Genomic DNA, 8,225 nt, shown 5'->3' on the forward strand with positions numbered 1-8,225 from the left:
AATGTGAGTGTGTGAGTCTGTGTGTGAGTCTCTGTATGTGACTGTGTGTGAGTGTCTGTGTGTGCACGTGATTGTATATGAGTAAATAAATGTGATGTTTGTGCACAGGTATGACTGCATGCATAAGTGTGCATGTGAGTGCAATAGCCACAACCTTGCAGTGTTCTTGTCTGCAAAGGCAGTCTGTCCTAGGGTAAGGCAGGTCTAGCATTCAACTGAGGGGATTCCTTTAAGCCAACTTCCACATTTGTCCCTGGAGAACAATGGCCTCACACTCACATGTCCACATTCACTTGCACAATGACACAGCTTCTCAGCATCCATTCTCTGGGCAAGAGAAGAATGCTCCTGTGAAATGAGAAGCCCTTAAATGAACAGTTGCAACATATGCCGAGGCTACTATTCTGGTTTTGGTTTACGTTCAAAACATCAAGCCAAATGGAGAAAAAGAAGAAAGTGTCCATGCGTAATACACCTTCTAATTATCTGAATCTAAAGTTGCCTGTTTTCACAGAGGGCAGACTGCCTTCTGGAGGTTAGGCATGTAAGAAAACGTCTTTCCAGCGTCATAACCACTTCTTTGGGACTATCTTAAGAAATTACAAGGTTTCAAAGTGTCCATCAAATGAGAACTCATTAAATTAATCATGATTTATCAAATAATAGAATTTCATAAATCCATTAAAAAGGATAAAGTGAATTCTTTGAGCTGACATACCCACATGGCAAGGTGTCCATGATAAGCAAAAGTGTTAAATGGAAAAAAACAAGTTTTGGAACAAGATGTATAGTATAAACCCACTTCTGTTTTTAAAAAAACATAGATATAGGTATAAATTTAAGTATAGGTGTAGATATATTGCTATATATCTTCTGAGTGTGTAAGCCTAGAACAAACCGGAAAGTCACGTGCTAAACTGTTAATGCTGGTTACCTCTAGATTGGATTGGAAAATTGAAGTGAAACATTTCACTTTTCCTTTCAACATTTTGGTATTGTTTGACTCTTTACAGAAAGCATGGAGAGTAGAAGATGGTGTGTCTGGAGGTATTAACACAGGAAACATCTGAACAACACAGATGTTCCAGAAAGATGACTGTGTGATCACCTGTTTTTAAAATCATGATAAGGTAGGAAAGGAAGACCCGTCAGTGCTAATGAATGAGTGAGGGGAGAAGAAGTGGCTCCTCAGAGCTGAGTCCTGTCAGGAGGGAGTGACAGGTGTCTGCTCAGTTGAGAAACATGACCGTGTCAGCAAGCCCAGACGGCGGAGCAGTCCAGGCAGTGCCCCCGACCTCCTTACAGTGCGGGCATTTGTGGCTCTCCCCTCACTGAGTTGTCTTCACTGCTGACAACTGTTTTTGAAATGCTGAACTGCGATTGTGCAAATACCTATTGCATGTTAAAACACGTGTTTTAATGACCGTGCTTTGGGGACATAAGGTATTTAAATTCCAGGAATATCAATAATCACAAAAGTAGATTGTTTTCTGCTGTATTACTTTTACAATAAAGATAAATATAATATTTAAAATTTTGCATGAAATAATCAGGTTTCAAATATATATGGTAAACCCTCTGTTTGAGGCCAATTTTGGGGGGATCCACCCTCAACTTCTCGTCTCAGGTCCTCTTCCCCAGTGCCAGTCAGCAACTCCTCACAATAAGGCCACACTTTGGAAAACAAACTGCTTTTTAAATAAGATAAACAATAATCATTTAGGTTGGTAAATGATCTGTTTAAACTCACACACATTCCAAAGGCAAATATAAGTGTGGATGAGATTAGCCACTGTTTTAAGTGCTCACTGTCAATAGTTCTCTGTCCCTCTGTCTGTCTGTCTGTCTGTCTCTCAGCATGGACTGGAGTTAGCAGTAAGAACTGAGCTTAACTTCCTGCTGGGAAAAGAGGAACTCTAAATCCTCAGCTCGTTTAAAGAGTGTGAAGGTCCTTTCACTAGATGAGCATTTCATTCGATCCGTGACTTTGCATCTACACATTTCCTGTTACACGGGGTGATGAAGAGTCACTCCCCCATCATGTGATGATAGCCTAATTATTCAAATGTTCTAAGTGGTCAAATAACATGGGCATTTTTTCTATAGTAGATCTTTAGTAATCATATATTTAAGGAGAAATGTTTAAAGTTAAGGAGCATGGGGCCTAATCTCAAACTAACTTGAATAATTAAAATTAATTTGATGAACAACTTCTTTAGAACATGGATTAAGGTGATAATATCTAATCAAAGATTTGTAAACCCTTTGCAAATTTTAATCATAAGAATTTTCTTAAAGAAATAATCATGACACAAAAAAAATTAACTATAAGAGTAGTTATCATAATGTTATGTAATAGAAAATTAAAACTACTTAAATGCCTAAAAATAGGGTATTGATTAAGTAAATTATGGTTGATTCATGTAATATTATGGTGCTATTAGAAATGATGCTGATAATACCTTAACTACGGAAAAACACAGTGATCAAAAGAAACATATAATATATATTCGTATAACAATCCAATGCTTTAAAATAGTTATTACCAATGAAAACATATAAGCAACAAAAAGCTCTCAAACGTATTTACTATCAGTGAAATTGCTTTGAGTTTTTTCTCTCTTTTTTAATCAACTATTCTTTTAAATTATAGAAGTAAATATGTGAACAAAATTTTTAAAAGAGTCCAACCGGTACAGAAAAGTAAAAAATGAGATGTGAAGTTTCCCTTCTCTCCAAAGAAAATCACTGTTAATTTCTGTCTTTAGTTCTTTTTGTGATTATCATTACAACTTTAAGTAGTATATTTATATTTCTACTTTTTTATCTGTTTAGTCATCAGCTTACAGAGCCCTTACCATGTGTAGGCGTGGTTCTAAACGCTGATGTGAGGGTGTGGGAAACAGTCTGCGCCCTCCTGAAGTTTCCTGTCCAGTGGGGTTATTAACTTCACTCCCCAGTGCTGCTATACCCAGTATCCGTGGACACACCACAGTGAAAGAGGACTTTCACATTCATGCACTAACCCTCCCTCTTTTTGCTTCAAATACGAATATTTGGCAAATATATAACAATTTTTCCTTTGTCAAGGTTAATAATGTTTACATTTTATTTTGTAAGTCATTCTTCCAGGCTTTGTCTACAGATTAATAATAAAAATTGAGAACCAAAAGTCATATTTACAGTAACAGATTGTTATGAACTTATTTCACAGTCTCTGCGAAACCATGCAGGGTGTCTGGACTCACAGAGAAAACACAGACTTCTAGTATGAACATGGCTCTATCAATTCAGGCTTTTTCCTTGCTCAGAAAAATCATAAAAAAAGCAACAAAGATTTTTTAAAATCCACAAACTCCATTTTCATCAAAACTTAAAGGCAGATTTAGTCTGCAGACTACAAAATGCAAGTCAAGGCTGCCCAAAGGAGCATGGGATGCAGAAGCCGCATAGAGGATGGGAGGACAGAAGGCAGAGAGTGGAGAGGGCTCCAACATTAGCAGACTCCAGAAATGACAACTGCCTGAGAGGTAAAGCCTCTCCCTAGATGCAGATGCTCTGTCCCTGTGGCAACAATGGATATAGGACCGAAGTGGAACAAGATTGGAGGCAGAGGTCCTCCGGGACCTGAGGTGGTCCCTCGAAGCAAAGGAAATGGTACTACACAAGGAATCACACAACCGTGTTAAATTGAACAGTCTGTTATTATGGTAGCAGAAAAGGAGAAAGTCTTCAGGTTGTGAAGGAAGGCTACCTCAGCTTATTCCTTGCCCTCCTACCCATATACACATACTTGAAGCTCCTGCAAATAGTTATTGATCTAGAAAATCAACCAATTCAACAATGAGTGAAAAGAAGAAAGAGAGGAAGCAGGAAGAGGAGGAGAGGGAGGAGGAGGAGGAGGAGGCGGTGGGGGGAGGGGGGAAGGGAGAGGAGGGGGAAGGGGAGGAGGGAGAGAACAACTGGCCCAACATCAGTGCAAACAGTCTATTCTTTAAGATGCAAAAAAGAATAGCACAATTTATCAAAGAAAAGAGAACACTCACCAGAAAAATGTTGCCATAGAGCAGATGAAAATTGTAACCAAATGTTTCACCATGAACTTTAAAAGTATAAGATGCAGTCTCCCTCAATGATGCAAGATGCTGACCAGAAATACAAGAACTTAGGGAAAAGACAATGAAGACACAGGAGGGGATGAAACGTAAGCTTGCAGAATTCAGGAGAGAATTCAAGGAAAAAGATAAAACCACCAAAGATACAAAGATAAAATTGGAAGGGTCACAAGAAGAATAAATACTGCAGAAAACAAAGTAAGAGACATAGAAAATAGAAATTATAAAAGCAAACAAAATAAAATGGAAATAAAGAAAGAGTTAAATAGTAGCTAGAAAATGAGATGTTGAAAACAGGCCAAGGTGATCTAACACATGTATTTTCAAAGAAGGAAACTGAGACAATGAAATAGAACAAATACTTAAAGATATACTTCAAGAAAACATGATGGAACTACAGGAAAACTTGAATGTGCGTAGAGATCTGGGCATGCTGCATATTAGGGAAAACTTACCTCAGTGATTAGCCCTGAGACACATCCTGGAAAAGAAAGCGAGTTTTAAAGATAAAGAAAGTATCCTTTGGATAGCTAAGCAAAAATATCCACTTGCTTAACGGTAGAAATAAGGATAGCATAAGAAACCTCCAGAACAAAATCGATGCCAAAATATAATGGAGCGATTCCTACAAGATTCTCAAGGAAAAGATTATGGGTCAGTGTTTTATATGCAACCAAACTGACTTTCTAGTGTAAAAGCTACATACAGTGATGAACAAGGAAAATCTCAGAGAATGCTACATACTTGGGACTAGATAAAGATAAAAGGAGAAATTAATTATTAGAAACATTATAACAAAATTAAAAGGAAGCAGACACAAAAAACAAAAACACTACAGACCAATCGCACATAAGAATGATGATGCAAATCCCCAAATTCCATATTAACAAACAAAATCCAGAAACAGATTAAAAGAATCACAAGACAAGGATGCCAACTAGCTCCTCATTGTTTAACATAATATTAAAGGAGTAGCCAATCTAATTTGATAATAGGAAAAAAAGGAAACTAAAGTCATCAAAATTGGAAAGAAGAGGTAAAACTATCTTTATGTGATGATGATCTAATTGTATACCTGGAAAATTAAAGAGAATCAACTGAAAAACTTGTGTGAGAATTTAAAAGATGTTGGGGTACCAAATTTGTACATAGAAACAAATGATGTTTATGTATATGCATTTATATCACAGCTAGTTAGAAGATCTAATGGAAGAAAACGTCCCATGTGGTATAGTACCAACAAGAAAGATAAAATACCTAGCGACGAACTTAAAAGAAATTTCTAGGAAAACTCTAAAACACCGGTAAAGACAGAAAAGAAACCTTGAATGAAAGGAAACATATCATTATCTTAGAAAATATATAAATAATATAATTTCTCTCCCAATTAATTTATACATTTAATATGATTTAATAAAAATTATCAGTCAGATTGTTTTAGGACACATGTTAACTCTAAAGCTCACATGGAAAACGAACAAACATAGTCAGAAAAATACTGAAAAAGAAGTGTAATGAGGGAAGATTAGACCTACCAATAATTAAACATTGTGATACTGGCAAATGAACAGATCATTAGACCAAAAGAAAGAAAAAAAACCCACAGCATAGAAAAATCCTCAAATAAATCCAATAAGTACTGTACAGGTCTTTAATATATGATAAGAGAAGATCTCAACGAAAGGTGAAAAGAACTATAGTTGGTCTTGAGATAGTTGGATATCTATCTGAAAAAATTGAATTTCGGTTCATAGCATACATCAGGATAAATTTCATTTAGATCTAAGATTTAAATATAAATAAGAAACAATTTCCATTCCCCGATACACACACCTGATACGTACTAGAAAAAAATATGAGAGAATTCTTTTATAAACTTGGAGTAGAAAAGACCTGTCAAACTATGACTTAAAATCTAGAGGTCATGAAAAAGTTAAACTACATAAAGAAGTTTAAATTATAGTGTATCGTTAATAAAACATATTTAAGCAAAATCAAATGATAAATGGCAGACTTCAACTTCTGTTAAAGAATAGAAAGTTGCAAAGATCATCACTGTCACCTTAAAATGAGACACAAGTTGGATAACCTACAAAATCCTTGGCAGAGAGGCAGGTACAGAAGAAATCCAACATAGATGCAGATAAAGAGGAACCAGCTGAACTTTCGATGGTTGCACAGGAATTAGCATGATGGATTAGAATTCCAAGGAACCCCAATCATAGAGCAAGTCTTCGCTTACCTGTTGACTCTTTCCCACAGCTTTCATTGAGTACATGGGGGTATTGTGCTGAAGGCCAGGGGCAAGGCAAGATGGCTGAGAAAGGTCCCCTCAAGGTCAACAGGGTCTTCCTCTAGTGCAAGGTAGGGACCTTCTCCAAGTACAAGGTAGGAGCCTGCCGATGACTGAGAACATAGCAAATAGGTCTGAGAAATACCTTTAAAGGACTCAGGCATCCACGACAAGAACTTCAGCTGCTCTCCAAAGTCTAGGGGTAGGATAGGAGGGCTTAGATAGTTGAGAGAGGTGAAAGAAACACATATGGAGCCTACAGACAATAAAAGAATGATAAATGGATGTTATGAACAACTTTATACTGCCAAATTCAACAACCTATGTTAAGTGTACAGATTCCTTGAAAACCACAACTTCACTCAAAACTGACCCATAAAGAAAGAGAAAATCTAAAAGCTCTGTATCTATCAAATAAATTTCATTTTTCATAAAAACAGACAAAAAATTCTAGGTTCAGATAGTTTCACAGTAAATTCTATCAAACATTTAAGAAATAAATAATTCTAGTCACAAACAGTTTAAGAAAATAGACAAGGAAGGACAATTTCCACCTCATTTGATGAGACCAGCATAACCCTGATACAGAAATCTGACAAGGTCATTAAAAGAAAGGAAATTACAGATCAATCTCTCTTATGAACATAGACACAAAAATCCTTAACAAAATATTAGCAAGTTGAATCCAGCAACATATAAAAAGGGTAATACGTCATGACCAAGAGGAATTTTATTTTTTGAAAAATAACAGGAACACAGTTGTTTTATCTTTTGAAAAATCAAACAATGTAACTCACCACATTAATAGAATAATAGAAGAAAATGTTATCCTCTTGACAGATGCAAGATAAAATTGACAAAATTCAAAATAAATTTAAGATTTTTTTAAAAGCTCAAAACCAGGAATAGACAGGAACTTCCTCAATCTCATAAAAACCATCTACCGGAAACAACTACGGAAAACATATCAGTGGTGAAGCAGCAAACAGTGTCCCCCTACAATTGAAAATAAGGCAAGGATGTCCACTCTCACCACTTCTGTTTAACTTTATAGTGGAATTCGTAACCAGTGCAATAAGGCAAAAGAAAAGATTGGAAAGGAAGAAGTAAAGTTTTCATGATTGCACATGACATGACTGTATACATAGAAAATCCTATGGAATCTACTAAAATACATGCAACAATCAATATGAATGAACCTCAAAAACATTATGCTTGAGTGAAAGAAGCTGGGTACAAAAGAGTGTATACTATAATGATTCCAAAATTTGTGAAGTCCCAAAACTAATCTATGGTGACAGATCAGAAAATGCTTGCCCAGTTGGAAGACATTGGGTAATTGTCTAGAAAGGGCACAAAGACACTTTCTGGGGTGATGAAAGAGTTCCACATTCTGTTTTGGGTGGTGTTTGCACATGTGAATACTATTGCCAAAACGCATAAAACTGAGCACTTAAGATCTATGCATTTTATTGTGTGTAAATTATGCCTCAGTTTTTTAGAAAGCTTGTGATTATTAGATTTCTCTGTACAATATTTTTGCCCAGCAATAATACTGTTGTTTTCAAGAGATGCTGATGGATTACCTTGCATTGTGACCACTGCCTTTTTATATTATAATTGTTTGTAACTTCATGAAATCTTCATAAATGTGACCAAAAGCAATAATAAAGTTGTGAAACACTTAAAAATGACAACTGGCAGACTGGGGGAAATATTTGCAACTCATCTCTCAAACAAAGGGCTAATTACCTTTGTATATAAGAATACTTTAATTCATTTTAAAATTACCATAAATTACCAAAGTAAAGACAGCT

Source organism: Equus quagga, chromosome 1 (assembly GCF_021613505.1).
Source record: "Equus quagga isolate Etosha38 chromosome 1, UCLA_HA_Equagga_1.0, whole genome shotgun sequence".
Classification (NCBI taxonomy): domain Eukaryota; kingdom Metazoa; phylum Chordata; class Mammalia; order Perissodactyla; family Equidae; genus Equus; species Equus quagga.